The 22,693-nt window shown below is 38.9% G+C and overlaps 1 protein-coding gene across 2 annotated transcripts in view; it reads left to right on the top strand.

Moving 5' to 3' along the window:
• The first annotated feature begins 2,468 nt into the window (after positions 1-2,468).
• Positions 2,469-22,693, top strand: part of ELF1 (E74-like factor 1 (ets domain transcription factor)) — an 86,877-nt gene continuing 66,652 nt past the window's right edge. The window contains exon 1 of one of the 2 annotated variants that reach the window (XM_010846155.1): positions 2,469-2,825. The gene's annotated coding sequence lies outside the window, so the exon portion shown is untranslated. The remainder of the gene's footprint in view (positions 2,826-22,693) is intronic. The other variant, XM_010846153.1, reaches the window with a different exon arrangement.

Below are 22,693 nucleotides of genomic sequence, written 5' to 3'. Positions count from 1 at the left end.
TTTTCTCTATTGAGTAACAATGTTGAGATCTTTTCTGTTCTTACTTACCATCTGTGTCTCTTCTTTTGTGAAGTATCTGTTCAAATCATTTGAGCATTTAGAAAGTTGGTTTGTTTTCTTTTTTTTTGAATTGTGAAAGTTCTTTACGTGTTCCAAATAGTAGTATATGAACTGACTTTAATTCTCACAATAATTCTTTGAGGTGGATACTGTTACTCTAAATTACAGATAAAAAAGTTTAGGCAGAGGTTTTAGTAATTTCCCAGGATTTCACAGCTAATAGGAAGCAGAGCTGGTATTGGAACCCATCCTGTGCTAAACTGTTTGCCAGTTTTTTTTTTTTTTGGCGGAGGTTGATTATGGGGGGCTGTGAATAGAACCAGGATCCAATTCGTGTAGGTGGTAAAATAATGGTTATAGAGACACCCCTGAGCAAAGCGGCAGTATATTACGGTAGCAACTCTGCATTGCATTTTTGGGAACAGCTGCTTGTTTCTGTTGAAAAAAGTTAATTACTTTTACTTTACGTCTCTTCTACTGGTGGCCAAAAGTACTTTTTCTAAATTACAGTCCAAGTATCTGCCATTATCAGGTGATGAAGTACTGTATATAAATGGATTTTCTAAACAGCAGAAGTTTACCCTTTTATGTATCTATACTTCATAAAAATGTTGATGCATTTGATGTTGGTCATCTGTTTTTTAAAACCTTTATCATAATGCTGACTTGTAGGCGCTTACTCTTTGGTGACATCCTCAGATATCCTGAATATCCTCTGACATTTCAGAGTAGCTTCAGACCCCAGTACTCTTTTTTTTTTTTGATATTTATTTTATATTGGGGTATGGCCAGTTGACGATGTGGTGATAGTTTCAGGTGCACAACAAAGGGACTCAGCCATCCACATTCATGTATCCATTCTCCGTTCAGGCTGCTACGTAACATCCAGCAGAGAGAGTTCCATGTGGTATACAGTGGTCCCTGCTGCCTGTTCATTGTAAAGTAGCAGTGTGTACATGTCCATCCCAAACTCCCTAACTATCCCAGACTCCAGTACTTTTAAGTTACATTTGTAGTGATTGACTTTTTTTTTTTTTAAAAAAAACCTTTTCTTATGATCCCCTCTGTCACTTGTTGGCTGAAATCATCCTTCCACCAGCCCCGCTTTTACCATTTATAATTCGATTGGCTAAAAGATAATCAAATTAGGCTTATGTGGATATTATCTAAGATAAATTTTAACTCTGGGAAACAGCTTGGGGATTTTCCAAGTGATAATCTCCCGTGACTGCTCAGAGGGCCTCTCTTGGTGTTTGGGTTCCAAAGAGTCCCTCTGGATCAATGAGCTCTAAATCAAGTCAGGTATGACATTTGATGGCAGAACATGTGATGCATTTTTCTTTCTAGCCTAGCTTTTATTAATAATTTATTAAATCATGGAGATTATTTTAGTAAAAAGATTAGGCAGTGTTCAGTGACATGGAATAAACAGGCACACAGCGGGCAGAAAGTTGGTTCACAGTCACTGTGTTTTGTAGCAGTTTACAAAGTTCCTAAGTCAGTGACAGCTTGTCCCCTCAGCTGTGCCTCTAGTAGGGCAGAATGATTACTTCCAAGTAATTAACTGAGGGGAGGAGACCTTGCTAAATCCTGTTTATTTTTTGTAAAAGATTAGGATGAAGGCTAGCCAGTGAGCTGCGCTTTTAAAGTACTTTTGGAAGTGCTTAATGCTTTCAAGCCATTCTGATCAATTTAGGCTCTTAGAAGAAATTAATATATACGCAGCCAGGGACAGGGTAAATATCTGTAGTGACTGCAGTTTCAGCTGCTTGGGCACCTTGTCAGATGGACAGGGACTTGGAGAGCAAAACTTCACCAGCCACGTGTTGACACCCTGGGGCTCTCCAGGGCATACCATGGTTGGCTTTTATTTGTGGACAGTTCTGTTTGAAAGGTCAAGAGAACTGTGGCTACCACTTGGGAGTAGTAGAGTTATGAACCACGATCGTATTGATAATCTGATTCAAACAGGGTTTCATCAAGCTTGCAGTTTTATTTAAAATCATTTTGCTGTATTGGACTTTAGTTTCTTTCTAACCCCAAGTTTACTTTTTTTAGTCTGAAAGCCAGATTAGTAATTCACACTTATTTTTCCACTGAACTTTGAATTTTCTAGTGGATTTTATCTGTTTAGCGAACTTATAAATCTGCATCTGGTATTTCAGTGTGCTGGCTTTTCCAGATTACATAGCAATATACACCTTTTATATAAGAGTTAATGAGTAGCCAGGTTAGGCTTCCCGGGCCATTGTTACATTCAAAGGCAGAAAGTTTGCTGTCTCCCTTCCATCCCCTCCCCTCCTTTTTTCCCTTTCATCTTTATATTTAGTTGCTATATTAAAGTAACTTTTAAAAGTTGCGATTTGTATTTTTTTTTAAACAGCATGCAGGTTTTTCGTTTTGCTTCCTTCTAGATTCTGACTCTGTTTTATTGTGAATTTTAAACCATGGTAATTAACCTGGGCTGAGTAATAGTTTAATCAAGGGAGGTCTGGCTGCTTGGCTCTGCCTCTCCCCCTTTGCTGTCTCTCTGCCCCGTTTTTACCTGTGGATTTGCATGTTTGACCTAGCAGAGTAACTGGGTCCACAGCAACATGGGCGTGCCTCCCTCAGAAACACTCAGTTTCACGTATGACTCATAAGCTGAAGCACAGACACCACTTCCCCAATCTACAGGAGCCATTTTAACAGCACAAAACTTGCCGGATAGCTTTTTACTTTCCAGCCCAAAGGACAGTGTCTAAGGAGAACGAGAATATTGGAAGGTAACACATTAAGATTTTGCGTGTCTGCTTCTGGCTGTTTCCTGGGCTGGTAAACGGGGAGGGTGCTTCTTACCTGTCGGAGAACATGGCTGAATGTGATCTTTAACTCTCTGGGAAAATGTGTGTCGCGGTCCCATGCCTGATTGCACTTTCCTACTAGGGGGAAACAAAGCATTCAGATTCTGGAAACTTTGAGATCTTCTTGATGAAGCAGTTTATTTTCTGTGATTTCTTTTTCCCCTCTGTGTGACTTGAGAATAAAGGAGACTTTTCTTGATTTTTTTTTTTTTAATACCACAAAGGAAACGAGGTCAAATTCTAATTTTTAAAAATGTGACTATATTTGTGAGGGTGCCCTGTAAATTACAATTAAGCAAACTGTATTATTCATGTGTGATTTGAGTGTTAAGGAAGAAGTTGAAGGGCAATGCTTTTGTTTTAGCATTTTAGTTAAGGGGAAGTTTGTAGACAACTCAGTCATAGGTGTTGCTCACTGACTGTAATATTCTTTGTAATTTTTTTTTTTGTTTCTTTAAAGTTAATGAAGTTTATACTAAACATTTAATTTTGAAACCGAATGTAAGTTTGGATAAAATGCACGGTCATTTAGATAACAAGTAAAAGTGATTATTAAAGAGGAAGAAAGGCTAGAATGATTCATTTACAGTTAGGAAAAAATAATAAAGTTTTATAATTCACACTAGAAATTTGTTCAGAGTAGCAACCTTAGAAGCATAACTAGTTTCTGAGGAAATGCAGGATTTTGATTTGTGTTAAAAAAAAGAATGTTGACCTTCCGTCTATACAACTGTTCTTAAAATTTGCTTGTTTTGAATTAAAAATTAAAAACTAAGAAAAGATTACTTAGTCCTTTCCTGAAATAGTTCTCATTATGGAAATTAGGAGATTTTGTCAAGTGTATATAACGCTGTCTCTTCAAATTCTAGGTGCTCTGAGAAACTGGATGCAGCAGTATATTACTTAAAAAGTTATTTTGTGAAACTAAAATCTGAATGAAAGTAAAGTTTGAATATGCAGTGCTTCCAAATACAGTTTTCAGAACTCAAACTTGGCAAGTCATTTATTGTTGACTGTGATGATATTTAGCTAGCTCATCGAGGATTCGCTGTTAATAACTTTTATAAGTGACTGAAGGCCTGTCAGATGAAAGGGAAGATAGAAAGGCAGTCAATTATTATTTCTTACTCTTTGAAAAGATTGTTCCTGTTATCAGATCTCAATTGACAGGCATAAGCAGACATTTTACCAGTTTAGCTCTGAGCCATTTGCTATCATCTTTGTTTGCATATTGCCGGTTTAGTCAGCTTTTGAGTAAGCAGAAGCTGTATTTACTTCTGGTCTGCTCTGTGTGAAAAATTTAATGAAACTTTTGCCTTTCTTTCTTTTTATTGAGTTTTTAAGGCCAGTGACCCACAGAGAAAAATCAAGGGGCGCACAAATGAGCAAATAATTAAGATTTCATTTATTAAAGTAGAAGAATTTAGTATATTAAAATTAAGACACCATTGCAATTTAAATAAAGATAAATACGAATCGTATATTTTGGTTTCTTGTTATGTGGAGAAGACTGAAGTGGGGCTTCAAGGAGAGGGAGGGAAAAAAAAAAAACAGAAGCAAAGGCAAACCAGTATGACTTATTATGTAGTCCCCTTCCCACCCTTTTCCTTTCATAAAGTTAAATAGAAGTTAAAGTGAGTCATCAGAATTAAACTTAGAATGACCAGTTTGAAGAACTTCGCATTAAAAGATTGAAGATCGTTCGGCTGCCTCACTTTTAAAGTTGAGACTGTGGCCCAGAGAGGTCTTGTGACTTGCTCAAGGTTAGGTAGTGCTGGACTGCAGGCCTTCCAGACTGCAGCTGCTCAGTTGAGCCCCCACCAACAAATGATGCTTTGTTTGAAATGGTCTGTGTTGCTTCAGGAGTGAATAAAATCTTACATTAAGTTCCTTGGTGATGATTTTGGTGATAAGGTATGGCCAAATGAGTTAACCAAAGATTTTGAAAATTTGTTCAGACTAGTTTCCTTTTTCATCAGAGAGAGGACAAGGCATTTGTTTAATTTCTACAGCAGCTTTTTTCTCACTATTAGAATTTTTTCATAGTTGAAGTGTTGTGACATTACCTGTATAAGATGGGCCTAAGGAAGATGGGAATTTGCTTTGAACTCCTAGATACGAAGACAGATTTATTTCCACTTTAATCTTACCTCATCTTCTTTTGGTAGGACAAATACTGTTTCATATGATGCCTTGTTCTATTAAAGTGTGTGTAAAACTGCATATGTTTGCAAAACCTGGAGGCCTCTAAACTCTAACATAAGTATAATCTTGAATTTAACCTTCCCATAAGTAATAATCTCATTCCATTTGTTGTACCTTCTTCTTTGAAGGTTTACTTCATATACCAGGCACTTGATTCTTAGAACTGTCTGGGGAATACAGAATCTTTGTCTATTAACTTTTTGATATGTTTTATTGTGGTGGTTGAAATTTACCTTAGATCTGCCTTTCTTTAGGTCTGAAATCTGGATTTTTAAATTGCTTTTCATATGACTGTTGAATCCTTAAATTTCTGAGTCCCCTAACCTAATTTGCTATCAAATTTTCCACAATGTGGTGGTCATCCTTGTCCTAAACAATAAGCAGGGCACACAAGTCTACAAAATCTGGGCTCTAGTCTCACAAACTTAGAGTCTTACCGAGAAAATAGGTTGTGGTAACATAGGTGAAATAAATAAAGAATGAAACAAAACCACAGAGTTATTAAATTTTGGTTCAGATTGCTTGCCTAGAGGTGACAGGTGACCGAGACTTAAAATGGGCATGAAAGGTCTATGAGTCTTGAGGAATATTGAAGAATGAGTAGCCTTTATTTGTACAGGTTTGGAAGAGTATCTTCAGTGAGAGTAAGAATGTATACGAGAAACAAATATAGCATATTAACACAGATATATGGAATCTAGAAAAACGGTATTGATGAAACTATTTGCGGAGAGGAAATGGAGACCCCGAGGTAGAGAATGGACTTGCGGACACAGCGGGGGAGGGAGAGAGTGGGGCAGATGGAGAGAGTGGCCTCAGCGCACGCACACTATGGGGTAAGGTGGAGAGCTGGTGGAAGGTGCCGGGTAGCACAGGGAGCCTGGGGCGCTCTGCCGGCGGGACGGTTGGGGGAGGGGTGTGGCAGGGGAGGAGGGGATGTGTGGATAATTGTGGCTGTATAATTATACAATAATTCGCAGTATTGTGTGGCAGAAACCAACACATTAAACCAACATTAAACCAAACATTTAAAAAACCAAAATTTAAAAAAAGAATAAGAATGTAAATTCTTAGAGGGCAGAGGTGTTGTATTCTGTTTCTCCATCTTTTTCAACCTTGGACAGAGTATCAGGCACAAGTGTACAGGCCGTTACTATTACATTTGCGGCATTAAACCCTTGCTGCTCGGTTGGGCAGGTCCTGCTGTAGTGGTGGCAGACCTGTAAAGGACATGTGGCCCTTAGCTTAATCTTGGATGCATACACATTGTAACCACAGAAATAATTAACACCTGCCTGGTAATATGCTGCATTTAAAGTAGTAATTTTTGACCTTTGTTGTAACAGAGAATCACCTGGTTTCAACTTAGAGATTTTGGTTTATTAGGCCCTGGGGTTTGGCTTATCCATCTGCAATTTTAATAAGTACCCTAGATGACTTTCTCAGAAAGAGAGTTTGCAGGTTTAAGAGCTGTGAAGAGTGATTAATCAGTTACTTAGCATTTTAATGTCTGAATTTTTAAGGAACAGTGGCATTTGGAAACCCACAGGCTCTAGGAAGTATTAATAAGAAGAATGGCGAGGACTTACCTAGCCTCAGCTCCCTGCGCAGTGCTCCCTTTCTCTATTGGTTTTCTGCTGGGCTTTGTCTTTCAACATTGTGGCTCTTCTGTGTCCTTTTCTCTAATTCGGCTTTTCTTCCTCTGGCTGTCCACTGACAGCCATCTTGACCACATTATATAATTAATTGTTTTTGTTTTTCAGGCTTAATTAGCCTCTTTATCTCTCAGTGAACCATCACTCTCCCAATGTTAGTATTTTTTTTTTTTTTTTTTAGTTCCCTTTGGTGCCTCATGGTAACTCTCCATTCCCTTTTCCTTGGGATAGGGCAAAAAAAAAAAAAAAAAAGCCCCTTCTTGCTGTGGGGTAACATTCACAGTCTTTGAAAACTCTTCTTTCCTCAGAGATACTGTTATTATTTATTATTGTTTGAGTCTGGGAGGGAGTAACTTTTTTTTTTTTTTGCCATGTAATACTTGAATATGGTTTTTGAAATTTCTTTGGACATTTAACTGCATAATGGATTGCATATTTGTAGGCTTTGCATGACATATTGTCTAGACTGCACAGACTCTTAAATGAGAAGAAGAGTCCCATCACTTGAGTGGTCTGAATGTAATTTTGCCTCCATCAGTTGATCAGAATATTTTGTTCCTTTGCTTAGGAGCTGCTTCCTTTAAATGGTAAGAATTAAATTAGTAATATCATTGAGTCAACCTAATTGATTTGGGCAGTTTTCAACTTTCTGAGCAATCTTTCTCCCGTTAGTAAAGAGGAGCTCCTAATGGGAAAGTTATTTGTCACCTCTACCTTTGTGTCTTGTCAGTTGATCTATGTACTAGAGTAAAAGTGGCTGGTGATCTATACAATAAATGTATAGGAATCCACCCTTTTTGAAAAAAATAGTTCCTGTGCAGTTTGCTTTGTTGGTAGAGGGGATAAATTAGGCAGCTGAGCTTTGGTTGTATAAATTTCTGTGCTGAAACATTTCTTATTCCTTCTCTTCCAGTAATAAGTATCTGAATTAATAACCCCATTGTCATCATCAGAAAACTCTTCCTAAACTTATCTTTTCACCTTCATTCATTTACCCCTATTGGAATTCAGAGGCCTTTCCAAGTGCCTGTTAATGCTGCATGGCGAGGTAGCAGGGGCTTCCCAGGTGGTGCTAGTGGTAAAGAACCTGCCTGCCAATGCAGGAGACTTAAGAGACTCAGGTTCTGTCCCTGGGTCAGGAAGATCCCCTGGAAGAGGGCATGGCACCCCACTCTAGTATTCTTGCCTGGAGAATCCCATGGACAGAGGAGACTGGTGGGCTAAATCCATTGGGTCGCAGAGTTGGACATGACTGAAGCAAATTAGCATAGCATAGCAAGATATCAGCTCTTTTTTGTCTCCATATTTTGTAGCTTGAGATTGATTGCTAGCATCAAAAAAAAAAAAAAAAAGCACAAATGTAAACAATATGAATGCCTTCTAGATTTATGAAGATTGATTTAATAATTTTTATATTAAAAAACTATCAAAGTGTTGCACATTTTTAAAAATCTAATAAAAAGCCTTTAGTGAAAAGCAGCCTCTCTCTTCTACCACTTCCCCATCTCAGTCCTGCTGCCTAGAGGCAGCCACTTATACAAGTTTTTGATTTCTTGAATTTTCAAATTTGTATTTTCTTGGATCTATCTTTTCCCCATCTTCTATCCTATAGAATAGAAGTTCTTCAAGGTAGCAGGAACCAGTGTGACTTTAAGTGATGTCAAGTCACATAGAGGTCATAATTTATGTGGTAGATGCTCAATAATTCAGTGGTCATTGTATTTGTGCAGAGTTGTATGGTTTTAGAAATTAAATGAAAGAAAATTGGTTAGTTTCTGTGTTTTAGAAAACAGTCCTGTAAACACCGAAACTAGAAGATTTTATAATAAAACAATAAAAATGAGCTGTTGATTTAATAACTTAGTTTCTGTGCATCTTGTTTTTTGTATCAAAATACTCAGTGGAACCTGTGTGTTGTAGTAAAGCAATTCTTTATCCTTTTTTCTTGAAAACTATGAAATGTGAGTGTAGGATCATGTATAAAACATACACAGTTTACTGTGATGGATTCATTTTGATATTTGGCAAAGCTAATACAATTATGTAAAGTTTAAAAATAAAACAAAATTAAAAAAAAACCACACACACACACAGTTTAAATGTTCTTACATAGTGTTTACCCATGTCACAACAGCCTAGGCTAAGAAATAGAGCATGTTTATTAAGATAAAAATCCCCAACTCTGCCCATGTTTGTTTTTCCTTAAAAATAACTATTATTCTGGTTTTTGTGATAACCCTTTCTTTATAGTTTTACCCCTTTGGATTTTACTGAAATGGATCATACCATGTATACTCTGTAGTGACTTGTTTCTTTCATTTGACTCTATGAGACTTATCTTCATTGATTTTAACTGCAGTATAATACTGCATTGTCTGTCTGTGTTGGAACGTATTTACCATCTCGTTGATGGTAGAGTATGTCCAGTTTGGGAACACTCTTGATGTAATTCTTGGAACATACGTGCAAGAGTTCTTTATTATATCGTCACAATGAGGTATGTGAAGAGTTTACAATGTGTATGGGGAGAATACAAATGAAAGATAATCTAGAGTTTCTCATTGTCTTTCCTAAGAAGAGATGCTATCGATGCCTTCTTGCTCCTTCAGCCTCTTGTCATGGTGGTTTGCCCTGGGGGGCTCAAACCTTCCAGCGTGTGCTCGGTTGCTTCAGTCGTGTCCGACTCTTTGCGACCCCGTGGACTGTAGCCTGCCAGGCTGCTCTGTCCATGGGATTCTCCAGGCAAGAATATCGGAGTGGATTGCCATTCCCTTCTCCAGGGGATCTTCCTGACCCAGGGATTGAACCTGAGTCTCCTGTATCTCCTGCATTGTAGGCAGATTCTTTATTGCTGAGCCACCAGGGAAGCTAGGACCCTAAAAAGTGGGCAGGTGATGTCTTTAGAATAAGTTGTGGGCATTAGTACATTTGACCACTAAACACTCAGCGGTTTAGCATGCCTCGCATTTATAAACTAGAGTTTATTTCAAACAATTTTGAGTAAAAATTTTGTGATAGATACATTAAAATCACTGTTACATACATAAAAACAGTACTATCATTGATACATATGAAGTAAAGTTATAAAAATATAGGCAGTTGGGCAACAGCAATTTTAGAATGGTAAGAAGAGATTGGAGAGGGATATATGCATATTTATATTTGACTTTTTTATTCTTAAGACTCTGAAACAAATTATGGAAAAATGTTAATATAAAGCTGGGTGATGGGCATGTCATTGTATTCTTTCTTTGGTTGAACTACTTCATAGTAAGTTGTGCTATGTAAGGGGTAGATTATTTTCCCTCCACATTTATATATAACTGAGAAATAATGTTTAATTTGATGAGGACCAGAAGTTGATTTTTAAAAAAGAAGTGGTGAGTAAACTCTACATCAGTTTAAAAAATCATCATTTCAATGAAGGAGATGAGCTAGATTCAGAATTAAGTTATATGTAAGACTGTATATCTGTCCCCTATAACTAACAAGATGGCTCTAGGCATACTTCTGATGAGTAAATGATAATTTCCAGTTGACATCCATTAACCAGTTGGAGATAATAGTTTGTTCGAAATAATTTAGCCTTTAGAATCGTCACTTTCAAATATTTTTCAAAAATACATTTTAGAACAAAGATTCTTAAAACATAATTGATAGTGTTAATTGACATTGATAAACTTTTTCCCCCCCCAAACTTTAAACTTTTTATTTCGTATTGGGGTATAACCAATATACTGATAAACTTTTAACTAGCAAATACCTTGAATTAGACTTTTACATCTAACCAGATTTATTGCCATAATTAGTGTTCCGTCTTGCTTCCTGATATGTGTTTCATCTTGTTTCCTTAAAATTCTTACTTATGATGATAGTAATTCTTGCATCTTTAGTTATAAACTTGATATGGAATCTTTATATAAGATTTCCAAAATTCAATAATGTAAATGTGGGATTTGCTATAAAAAGGGAAACATGGACCTTTCTTTCAAAGTCATCCCCTGGCGTGTGCGCGCGCTCTCTATTTTTAATTGGGAATGAACACACAGTGGTTTATTATCAAAGAAATGCAAGCCCTGGGTAAACACAACTTTGCATATGTGTCCATAGTGGGGGAAGAAAGAAATCAAAGTTTTCATTAAGTTCTCAAAATATCAAATTGCGCTGGCTCTCTTTTTTGGGCTGTTTTCCAGGGCGTCTCTATTTGTAGTAGCAGGAACACAGAGGAACAAATGGAAGTAGAAGTCATAGGATTTATGTAATTGAAAGGGTTCTCCTAAGTCATGCAATTCAGGGGTCTCCTGGATTTTTTTTTAATTATATTACTTTTCCTCCTATATAATTTACCGATTCATTCAACAATTGTTTATTGCCTGTAGTATTCTTGATGCTGGGGAATACAGCAGCCAGAGATTTTCTTACTGCAATTTAGAACGTAGCCATACTGATGGAACCAATGCAGTGTTGGTGGTGGTGTGTAGACTGCACCTTTCACGCAAGTTAGAAAGAGACTACTGGGGTTAGACCCCTGAACTTGTTAAGATCTCTGCATAGGACATTCTTAAGGTGAGCTACCTTTGTTCTGCAGAAGGTCAGAACATGTTGTGAGAGGCATCGTTGAAGATGGGCTGCTTTGTGTATCTAAGATATTTCTCTTTGTTACAGTGGAAGCCAAATAATCATGACTTATCTTTCTTTGGTAATAATATTTTTCTAAGCACTAAATCCTCGCGAATGTTTAAAATTCCTTTCCAAGTAACCTTTGTATTTATTCAGAATTTTATGTCTTAAAGAAGCTTGTTAAAGTATGCTGGAAGAATATATACAGTATCATACTATTTATATAAGGTTTAACATATACCACACAAAACACATATATATATTAAACCATGAAGAAGAAGAATGTGAAGATTTTAGATTTAAATTAGAATTAATCAGAATTAAACTTATATGTGTTTTAGTTTCAGAGACAGTTAAGACAATTTGTATTTAGAAATAGAAGATTTGTGTAAGTTATTTGTTTATTCAAAATACTTTATGGTCTGAACTGTTAAAACTGGGTGTTATATTTGATCCTTTTGTCTATGGACCAGAGACAGATATGTGGTTGTTATGGGCTAATTTATAACCTGTTAGTCTTAGAAATAAACTGAAAGGAAGACATACTGTTCATCTGCACTTGGTAGAATAAAACAGTTGCCTGCCTTTGTTAGCAAATGATTGTCAAGAAGGTGGTACACACTAGGTTCTCTGCAGACGTCCTGAGACTTTTCTCACCATTTAGAGTGGTTCGAGGGCATCCCAGGTAGCATAGTGGTAAAGAATCTTCCTGCCAATGCAGGAGATGCAGGAGACTCAGGTTTGATCTCTGCAGTCGGGAAGATTCCCTGGAATAGGAAATGGCAACCCCTCCAGTATTGTCGCCTTGGAAATCCTACGGACAGAGGAGCCTGCGCGGCTACAGTCCACGGGGTGGCAAAAAGTTGGATGTGATTGAGCACCCTCACACAGGGTGGTCTGACAGAGCATCAGAGCCACAGGCTGTGGCAAGGGAGCTAATGTGTAAGGAAACGGACACTTCCCTTAAGGCTCAGGGAGCATGTATTCCCTAGACACTGGGACAGTTGAGGGCAATACACTGACAAGCAAGAGCAGAGATATACTACAGATATGCTGGGAAGGCGCTAGGCTCTTACTCTGCTGAAAAGTATATTTTCATTGAAAAATACTGAATAAAAACGCAGTTGTTATCCAGGATACTCATTTTAAGAAATGTTACTTACTTTAGGAGCATGGTGCCATGCTTAAAGTTGATTTTTATGTGTATATTAAATTCTCTTAAATGACTTACTTAAAACAGCAAGACTTGACCAATTAGGAATGGAGTTCTGTTTGGTTTGTTTATAGTTGATGGGTGAGCATATGTGAATAAATGGTATGAGCCAAGTTTTGGATATTCTGAGAAGAGAACAAGCGGGTAGAGATCGTGTGATTGGCAGGAGGGACACGAATGGCGACCTGGAAAAAGTGCTTACCAGAGCCATGGCAAAAATGGCCAGGGATCCAAGAGGCAAGCTATCCGTACTGCTGTTTTGAGTTGCCTGTTGGAAGGATTTTTGTTTCCGTTTTGAGTGGTGGTTATCTTTTATGAGAGGTAAAAGCTGAATGGGAAGGTCTTCTATCCAGGTGGTCAAATGTTTTATCTAACCAGTTGGGTAAAATAGTTTGAGGGCTGTTCTGTTGTTCAGACATTTCATTTTGTAGTCCATCATTGTGATTTTCAAGTCTTAATTTGAAAGGTGTTTACTCCTAAAAATACTTCTTGAGAAAACTATTAATAATGAGTCTTCATGTGTGAAATGAACTTAGATCCCCACCTCAGAATACCTTTTTATTTGTTCTGTTTTCATAAACAGTCTTTACCAATTACATCTTTATGCTTCTGGCACCAGGCTTTGATACATTTTCATGTAGATGATTGGACTATTTATAAAACAAGACATAAAGATGTAGCAGAGAAGGCAGGAAGTACTTGATGTTTGTATGCCATATCTTGTTCTCTGCTTCCTGTCAGTTAAACCACGATGAGAGGAACAGAGACACAGATGTACAGTTGCTGCTCTAATTTCCCATTAGGGGACACGTTAAGTGTAAAGCTTGTTTTATTAAACTTTTGTCACTTGTCAATCCTAGGCATGTCACAGGCTTGTTTTGTATTTATGGATTGTATGGATCACAGTTAGAGAAAATATGAAAATGTGTTTACTTTTTGTGAAATTTTTGTAGGTCATAAAAAACTGGCCTTCAATATGAAATGATAAGCTAATATATTGGTCTCAAATTTTGATACGCATTGTTTTTTTTTTTTGGTGTATCAATATTCTTTAAAAATTTTAGAGCACTTGGTGGTTTACAAAGTAAAATCTTAGTAGGTACAACTTTTAAGATGATGAAAGAAAGGTCACAGAGGTTGACTTACCCAAGGAAATAAAGTTATTAAATGGCAGTACTAGGATTTGAACACAGGTCTTCTGATGCCAGATCCTGCATGCTTTTAGGAAAAAGTTTGTTTTCATTAAATTCCCATTTCATCTTTATTCAGTGATTTAAGCTTTTAGGTTTACCTTAGCTCCTTCTATCTGGAATGTCCCCCCAGCAAATAATTACTGAATAACATGGGAAAATAAGTTTTGTATCTATTTCTGCTGCATCTTTGGTCTCAGCTTATAGACTGATTGTCCATAGTGTCTTAGCTACTTGTCTCTTTCCTGTCAACTCTTACCCACCGGTGTCTAGCAGGTAGGTCCCTCGTGAGTCCTTGTGAAATAAATAAAAGAATATGGATAGTACTAATATGACTTCTGAAGGCTACCTAGTATATAGGAGAAGACAATACAAGGGGAATGTAATCTTCTCCTTGAAGTGTTTATGTTTGTGAAGGGAATGGTTTAAAAAAGAAAACTCCCCAATAAACCTTTTGTTAGTCGCTCAGTTGAGTCCGACTCTTTGCGACCCCATGGACTCCAGCTCACCAGACTCCTCTGTCCATGAGGATTCTCCAGGCAAGAGCACTGGAGTGGGTTGCCATCCCCTTCTCTATAAGCCTTTCAGTTGTTGTTAAATTTCGATTAACTCAAAAGTCAAATTAAAAATTAAAGGGAAATAGTAGCCTTGAGGTTTGCCTGTAAGAAGTTGGCCATTGGATTTAGCTGTATCTGTTTTCACCTCAAATTTTCCCTTCCCCTCTCCTTATATACCTATAGACTGTCTGAAAGGTAAGAAGTTATCCCACAGCTCTTCCACTTAGAGAGGTCACATTTTCTGTGTCCAGTTGTCAGGGGTTTGGCGGTAGCTGGGAGTTAGATGTGAAGGAGAGGGGCAGGGCTTCTGTTTATGGGTTGTAGGGCAGCCATATTGCCTGACAATCCCACATTTTTAAAGCAGAATTTTTTGAGGGGGATCATCAAGATCACTAGATTAGAAACCCTATGAAGGCAGAAATGGTCTGTTTTTTCCTGTATTCCTGCCACCTAGAACAGAGTCTGACATGTTGTAGGTACTCAGGGGATATTTGTTGAATGGATGAGTGAATGAATGAGTGTGAGCTGAGGTCAGACATGTACTCATACTGTCTCTGAGCATCTTGAGTATTTCTTTGACAAATATTGTTCATAACCCTCTGGGTAAGCTGTGGGGGTTTGGTGGTGACCATGACAAAGTCCTTGCTCTTATTTGGTTGGTCTCTGAAGCCATGGTTGTTACTGACATGACGATTAAATGACAGATACAGCAAAGTACTTTAATATGAAGCCTGGTACCTGTAGCTATTATTTTCTTATTTTTTTTCTAATTTGTTATTATTATCTCTCTCTTAATTCCTTGAGGATAAGTATCATGGTTTTTTGTCTGTACAGCAACATCAGTGGTTCTAAAGATGTTTAAGAATTAAGCAGTATGTATATGCCGGGCTTCCCAGGTGGCACTAGTGGTAAAGAACCTGCCTGCCAGTGCAGGAAACGTAAGAGATGTGGGTTTGATCCCTGGGTAGGGAAGATACCCTGTAGGAGGGCATGGCAAGCCACTCGAGTATTCTTACCTGGAGAAGCCCATGGGCAGAGGAGCTTGGAGGGCTACAGTCCATAGTGTTGCAAAGAGTCGGACTTGACTGAAGCGACTTAGCACACGTGATATGATATGTCTTGTTTTGTAAATTAAGGCTGAGCACCGAAGAATTGATGCTTTTGAACTGTGGTGCTGGAGAAGACTCTTGAGAGTCCCTTGGACTGCAGGGAGATCCAACCAGTCCATTCTGAAGGAGATCAGCCCTGGGATTTCTTTGGAAGGAATGATGCTAAAGCTGAAACTCCAGTACTTTGGCCACCTCATGCGAAGAGTTGATTCATTGGAAAACACCCTGATGCTGGGAGGGATTGGGGGCAGGAGGAGAAGGGGACGACAGAGGATGAGATGGCTGGATGGCATCACTGACTCGATGGACATGAGTCTGAGTGAACTTCGGGAGTTGGTGATGGACAGGGAGGCCTGGCGTGCTGCAGTTCATGGGGTTGCAAAGAGTCGGACACGACTGAGCGACTGATCTGATCTGATTACCAACAAATTATGATATAAGTGGACCTTATTGTGCTGTTGTAAAATTTCTAAGTGTGTCTTCATGCTAAAGTATTTTTAAAAATCTAGTAAGTGCCCACTACATCTACTAAAGCAACTTTGAATTCTTGAACTTCTGAAGAGTCAAGCAAAGCCACAAAGCAGAAAAGGCATCTAACAAAGAGCCAAGTTTAATGCAAATAGACATTTTTACAGGAACTTCTTTCTTCTAAACATTGTCCTAGAAGAAAGTAAAGATGCACTGAAAGTTGGTGCCAGAAGTCTCTATTAAATGACTAAGAAACTGTCATCAGTCATGGATGTCATATCCTTCCTCACTAAATAACTGAATCAGCATCATCTTTTCAAGATACTTAATACTGTAAGCTGCAATATGCAGTCATCCACAGATGCAGCAAGTTCATATATTTCAAAGTTTCTGTAGTGTCCAAATGGATATAGGACAGTTTTGAGGTTCAGTTGATTAACTTGTAAGAAAGGTTGTATGGTAATGAGTCATATCTTTTTTTAAATCTTATTTTTCTATTTCTGCCTTCTTTTAATCCTTAGGCAAAGAATAAAAACTTGATGTAAACTAGTGAAGTAATTTTTGCTTGTTTTAAATAATTTTCCTATACCCTGGGTGATTTATAAACCATTGTGGAGAATCTCTGTTACACGTAATTAATGAAGAATTTAAGGAGGATAGTATACACATCAGCGGCTAGAAGTTATTAATATCAGTGTAGAAGTCAAGCTATGGGATGTTTGTTTAAACTGTCCTCATCATTTTTAGATGGTAGTTACCCGACCCCCTTGCTTTGAGCTTCGTAATCTTGGGGACCACACAGTATTGCTGCAACCGGATTTGAAAACCTCCAGGAACTTTCCACTTCTTCTTTCCAAATCAAGCCTGCATTCCACTGCCTGACTTTCAAGACTCTCCATAATTTGGTTTTGCTTTGGTTCACATTTTCTACTGTTTGCTGTTGTCAACTCTTAGCTCTGGTCAGTCTGTTAACTGTCTCCAAACTTACTCTGGTCATTGGTTTTTGTTTATTCATTCATTCATTCATTTTTGTTTTGGGTATGCTGAGTCTTCGCTGCTGCTGGGGCTTTTTCTTCTCTGGTTGCAGCGAGCGGGGGCCACTCTCCAGCTGCGGTGTGGTGGCCCTTCTTGGAGCGTGTGCCCTCGGGTGTGAGGCTCAGGAGCTCTAGCGGTTGGGCTCCATGGCTGGAGGACAGCTCTGCAGGGGTGTGCCACGTGGGCACAGCTGCTCCTCAGCACAGCTTGGGGGATCCTCCCAGATCAAGGATCCAACCTGTGTTTCCTTCGTTGGTTGGTGGATTCTCTACCACTGGGCCACCAGGGATGCCCACTTTGGTCGGTTTTAATTCTCTTTATTCCTTTGTGTCTCAGCCTTCACACAGATGCGCATCCATGCACATGTGCACGCATGTACACATGTATGCCTGTCTAAGGAAACATGTGTGCACACACACTGTATCTGGCTGTCTTTCCCTTTCCGTACAGTCTCTCCACATCCTGCCTCACTTGAAGGTTGAGTTTAGGGCCTTCACTGTCTAAAGTGTTTCCTTGACCCATTTGCCCGTCCTTTCTTCAGAAATGCTGCAGTATTGGCCAGCTTTATTAATGTTTAATTAAATGCTGACTTTCAGTGTTCAGTTATTTTCTCTCCTGGTCTTCTTTCCTGAACTAGATTGTAAGCTCCATAGAAGGCAGCCCATGCGTTATCTCTTCGTCTTTCCCACAGTGCTGAGTTTAGGGGAAGTTCACTAAGTATCATCAGTTGTTTTTTTAACCACCAAGTTGATCAGTAGAGCATGGTTTCTTGTGAAAATGGATGTTGTAAGAAGGCCTAAAAATTGAACTGTTCTGTATTATAATTCTTTTTTTTTCCCCCTGCACTGCATGGCTTGTGGGATCCTAGTTCCCCGACCAGGGATCGAATTCATGTCCTTAGCAGTGAAAAGCAGTCCTAACCACTGGACTGCCAGAGAGTTCCCTGTGTTACAAATCTTTATATAAACTGTGAATAGTATTTAAAGTTTGCTTCAATCTGAGATTTGTGCAATAGGAAAATATAAAGTTACGTATGTAATTTATACTCAGCCCATGCCCTTCCACTGTCTCATTTCTCATCTTGTGGTTTTGCTGCTTCTAGGTTTTTTGGTGTCCTCGAGTTTACCATCATAGGCATGAGCCAGGTCATTATGAGGATGATTATAGAAAGAATCCCATTTTAAGGATCCTGACATGGAGCACCAGGATCGTTTGATTATAGCCAAACTTATTGAAAATAGATTTTTATTGTTCAAAGAAGAAAGGGGTATGCTATGAAATTGGAGAGCTTCTCACACGTAGTGACCAGGAAGTTCTGTGCGTGAGGATGAGTCCATCAGACTTGCTGGTGACTTGGGAAAAGGTAAACGTGCTTTGCTTCTCGAGAGTTTGTGTCCTTGACTCAGGTCCCAGTGTGACTTGGGAGAGGCACCTAAAATGCCACAGGTATAAAAGGCTATGATCACTCAAGAAGATGTGGAAAGCTCTGAACTGAGCCAGCAAGCCTGGGACAGGGTGGGATGTACGGGCGCTGGAGGAACTGGAGCAGGACGGACTCTGGCTTCTTCACCTCAGGGGTGGGGCAGCGGGCCAAGAGGGGCTATGAAATGCAGAGATGCTGGTGTACTTGTTTCTGAGATGGGAATGAAGAGTCGTAATATTGTGGCCTGGGTGTCCTTTTAAACTTGGTCGGTGAACGATTCCCATTCACTCTTCTGTGCAGGTGTTCAGATATCCTGCTTTACTCATCTGATGGCTACCGTTTTCTCATACCTTTTGGAGCATCATGAAGAGCCACTTCAGCCCTGTTAATGGACTTGAAGTTTTTCTTATAGGCAGTGGAAGCCACTGATTAGTTTTTTAAAATTGAAGTATAGTTGATTTACAGTGTTATGTTGATTACTTTTAAGTAGAGAAGTCAGTTGGTTCTATTTTCATTTTTGGTGAATTATTCCTATTGCAGGCTGAAGAGCCACAAGAGGAACTAGACTAAAGGCAGTAAGGACCCCTCAGTTGAACACATGGAGCAGCTGTCACCTAATAATGCAGTCTGTGGCCATTAAGCTTTCTATGTGACCTTCAATTTTGTTTTCAGCTGATGGTGTATCTCTTCCTAAGAGTGAAAACTTCCTAGGACAGAGTAACAGTCTCTTCTAGAAGATTATTGTGCATTGTGGGAGTTGGAGTTGGGGGGAGGCATGTCCTTAGCAAGATATCCTGTGAGCTTTTCAGCAGTATCCCTGGCCTTTTCCCCTTCACTCTGGGCCAGAATGAAGCAGTGTTCTGGATGGGAAAGTGCTGTCTTCTGGAATGGGGGACCCGCTGCTCTACAGCATGTCTGTTTTAAGAGATGAAAATGTTAAACAGGAGAGTAAACAACCACAGAAATGAAACAGCTTTCTTGCAAGCTGTTTCTTGTTTGTTATAGGAAGAAAATTGTTAACTGCCCGAACAGGTCTTGCTGATAAGCACATTTCAGCATATTTGTGTTCCCAAGCAGGTGTGTTTTCATCAGCATTCAGATTTAGCTTGCTTGGAGGAAAGAAAACTCCTTCAGTCAGTTTATTTGCATAATAAAAGCATCAATTAATGACATTTTGACAATGATCACTTTCAGTCATTTGGAGAAAGTAAAACCTCTTTCATGACCCAGGATTAAAACAATACCTGATTACTGTTGAGTATTTCTCTTTGGTTTTATTTTTTTCGCTTCGGTTTTAAATTTTTTTATTTTCAGACCAGGCTCAGAACAAGGGTTAATCTTGAGACCACAGGTATGAACAGGTCTAGGTATGTGATCTGGTTTTGCAAGGTCCTGTGGCTGCTGCCTGAATGTAACCTGACACCAGGTAGGCCTGAGCGGCCAGTGGTGGGAAGGGGAGAACAATGTGAGAGAACTGGCCCTTCAGGTCTGGGTGAGTGAGCAATCGCAGCCTGCCCTCCACGTCCCGGAGCTGTCCTGGGGTGTCAGTGAAAAGGCCGAGCACAGGGAAGTCAGCCTGTTGCCTTGATCATATTGACTTTGTGGGTTTGGGGTTTTCTCTTTTTTTTTTTTTTCATTTAACGTGGTTGAAGCTAAGGTGAGCTTATTCAGGTTTCTAAGGCATGCTTCAGTTTTGCAGATGTCATCAGAATACAGAAAACATCAATTTGGGTTTCATTCACATGGAAAGAAAACTATGTTCTGGAAAAAGATCTAGGTACTTCACTTCCCCTGCCTCCCCTCACTTTCAATGAAAGATGCCTAAAGCTGGGGAGCTACCTAAAAGATTATTGTTTAGTCGCTAAATCATCTCCGACTCTGCGACCTCGTGGACTGTAGCCCTTTTACCTTTTTCTCTGTTTTCTTAAATTCTTAAATATTTGAAGTAATTAAATTTAAAGGTTGGAGTGTAGGAACGTTTTCTCTTTGAATTAGAGACCTGTGAGTGTGGCAGGGGATGGTCTGCTCCTCTCGTGACGGTCACTGTGTTTTTCCTCCACTGTCTTGTTTATGCCGCTCAGTCGCGTCCGACTCTGTGCCTGCATGGGCTCTGTAGCCCACCAGGCTCCTCTGTCCATGGAATTCTCCAGGCAAGAATACTGGAGTGGTAACCATTCTCTTCTCCAGGACATTTTCCTGATCCAGGGATTGAGTCTGGGTCCTTGGTTTAGAGAGGACTGTGCAATGAGATGTATTTCACAATTGGTGTCTTTTGTTTGTTTGTTTGTTTCCTCATTCAGTAGGAACTTAGAGACTTGCTTGGGGAAGTGTTAAGTTTGGTTACTTAACTGTAACTACATTTTGGTAAGTTTTAGTAATTTTTTCTCACCTACGGTATTTTAGTTGTGATAGCAGTATTGTATTCAAAGAACTAGCAAGAAAAATGTCAATTAAAGTTTAAAGTATATTAATGACCTACTAAATTGTGGTAGCTTTATAAAAACGCTTAATAATGTTTCCTTTTCACTTTAGGCTGAATGAAGGTAAAGCAAGATAGTAGGATATGATAGAACTTGGGAAAGAACAACTAAAGTAAAATTGTAGGATTTAAAACAATAATAGATCTAGAAACTCCTCTGCATCAGTTATTCAATGTAAAAATATTACTGAAAATTATTTTCCAGGTATCAAAGAGGTTGCACAGAATAGTATAGAAACTGTACTATACTATACAGATATTTTTCTACAGATACTATACAGACCTATTTCTGCTTTATTGACTATGTCAAAGCCTTTGACTGTATGGATCACAATAAACTGTGGAAAATTCTGAAAGAGATGTGCATACCAGACCACCTGACCTGCCTTTTGAGAAACCTGTATTCAGGTTAGGAAGCAACAGTTAGAACTGGACATGGAACAACAGACTGGTTCCGAATAGGAAAAGGAGTATGTTAAGGCTGTATATTGTCACCCTGCTTATTTAACTTATATGCAGAGTACATCATAAGAAATGCTGGGCTGGAAGAAGCACAAGCTAGAGTCAAGATTGCTGGGAGAAATATCAATAACCACAGATATGCAGATGACACCACCCTTAAGACAGAAAGTGAAGAAGAACTAAAGAGCCTCTTGATGAAAGTGAAAGAGGAGAGTGAAAAAGTTGGCTTAAAGCTCAACATTCAGAAAACTAAGATCATGGCATCTGGTCCCATCACTTCATGGGAAATAGATGGAGAAACAGTGGAAACAGTGTCAGACTTTATTTTTTGGGGCTCCAGAATACAGCGGATGGTGACTGCAGCCATGAAATTAAAAGACACTTACTCCTTGGAAGGAAAGTTATGACCAACCTAGACAGCATATTAAAAAGCAGAGGCTTAACTTTGTCAACAAAGGTCCGTCTAGTCAAGGCTATGGTTTTTCCAGTGGTTATGTATGGATGTGAGAGTTGGACTATAAAGAAAGCTGAGTGCCGAAGAATTGATGCTTTTGAACTGTGGTGTTGGAGAAGACTCTTGAGAGTCCCTTGGACTGCAAAGAGATCCAACCAGTCCATCTTAAAGGAGATTGGTCCTGAGAGTTCATTGGAAGGACTGATGTTGAAGCTGAAACTTTGGCTACCTGATGCAAAGACCTGACTCATTGGAAAAGACCCTGATGCTGGGAAAGATTGAGGTCAGGAGAAGGGGACGACAGAGAATGAGATGGTTAGATGGCATCACCGACTCAATGGACTTGAGTTTGGGTAAACTCTGGGAGTTGGTGATGGACAGGGAGGCCTGGTGTGCTGCTGTCCATGCGGTCGCAAAGAGTTGGACACGACTGAGCGACTGAACTGAACTGATATGGATATTTGTGTAATGGATTTCTTACTTGTCCAGATACTTTGCTAATGAAAAATACTAATGAAGTTCTATTAATGCAGGTAGAGGGGCCTGAGTAGAGAATTGGGCTGGGAATTGGAGAAAAGCAGAGAATTGTTGCTTTCTTTGCCATCAACTGTGTGTGACCTTGGACAAGTCAGACTGCTCTGGGCCCAAATTCTCTGAAGTGTTCAGTGAATACATTTTCCTAGGTAATCCATACATTCTTTTCACCTCTAAGTGTGTGATTTCATACTTTTTAGATTGAGAATAGACAGGTCTGTGGAAGATTGTATAGAATTTATCTTGATAACACTGATTTCTTATTTTCATTTCTGCTGAGAGCTAATAGAATGCATTCTGCCATACTCAAAAAAATTGAAAAGGCCTAACTATGATCTGTTATGTAAGAATCATTCCATTCACTACAGTTTATGGACTTACTGCTT

The sequence above is a fragment of the Bison bison genome, unplaced genomic scaffold (assembly GCF_000754665.1).
Source record: "Bison bison bison isolate TAMUID 2011002044 unplaced genomic scaffold, Bison_UMD1.0 scf7180017864232, whole genome shotgun sequence".
NCBI lineage: Eukaryota > Metazoa > Chordata > Mammalia > Artiodactyla > Bovidae > Bison > Bison bison.
Note: the sequence above shows the minus strand (reverse complement) of the source record. Positions and strands in the feature narration are given on the sequence as shown.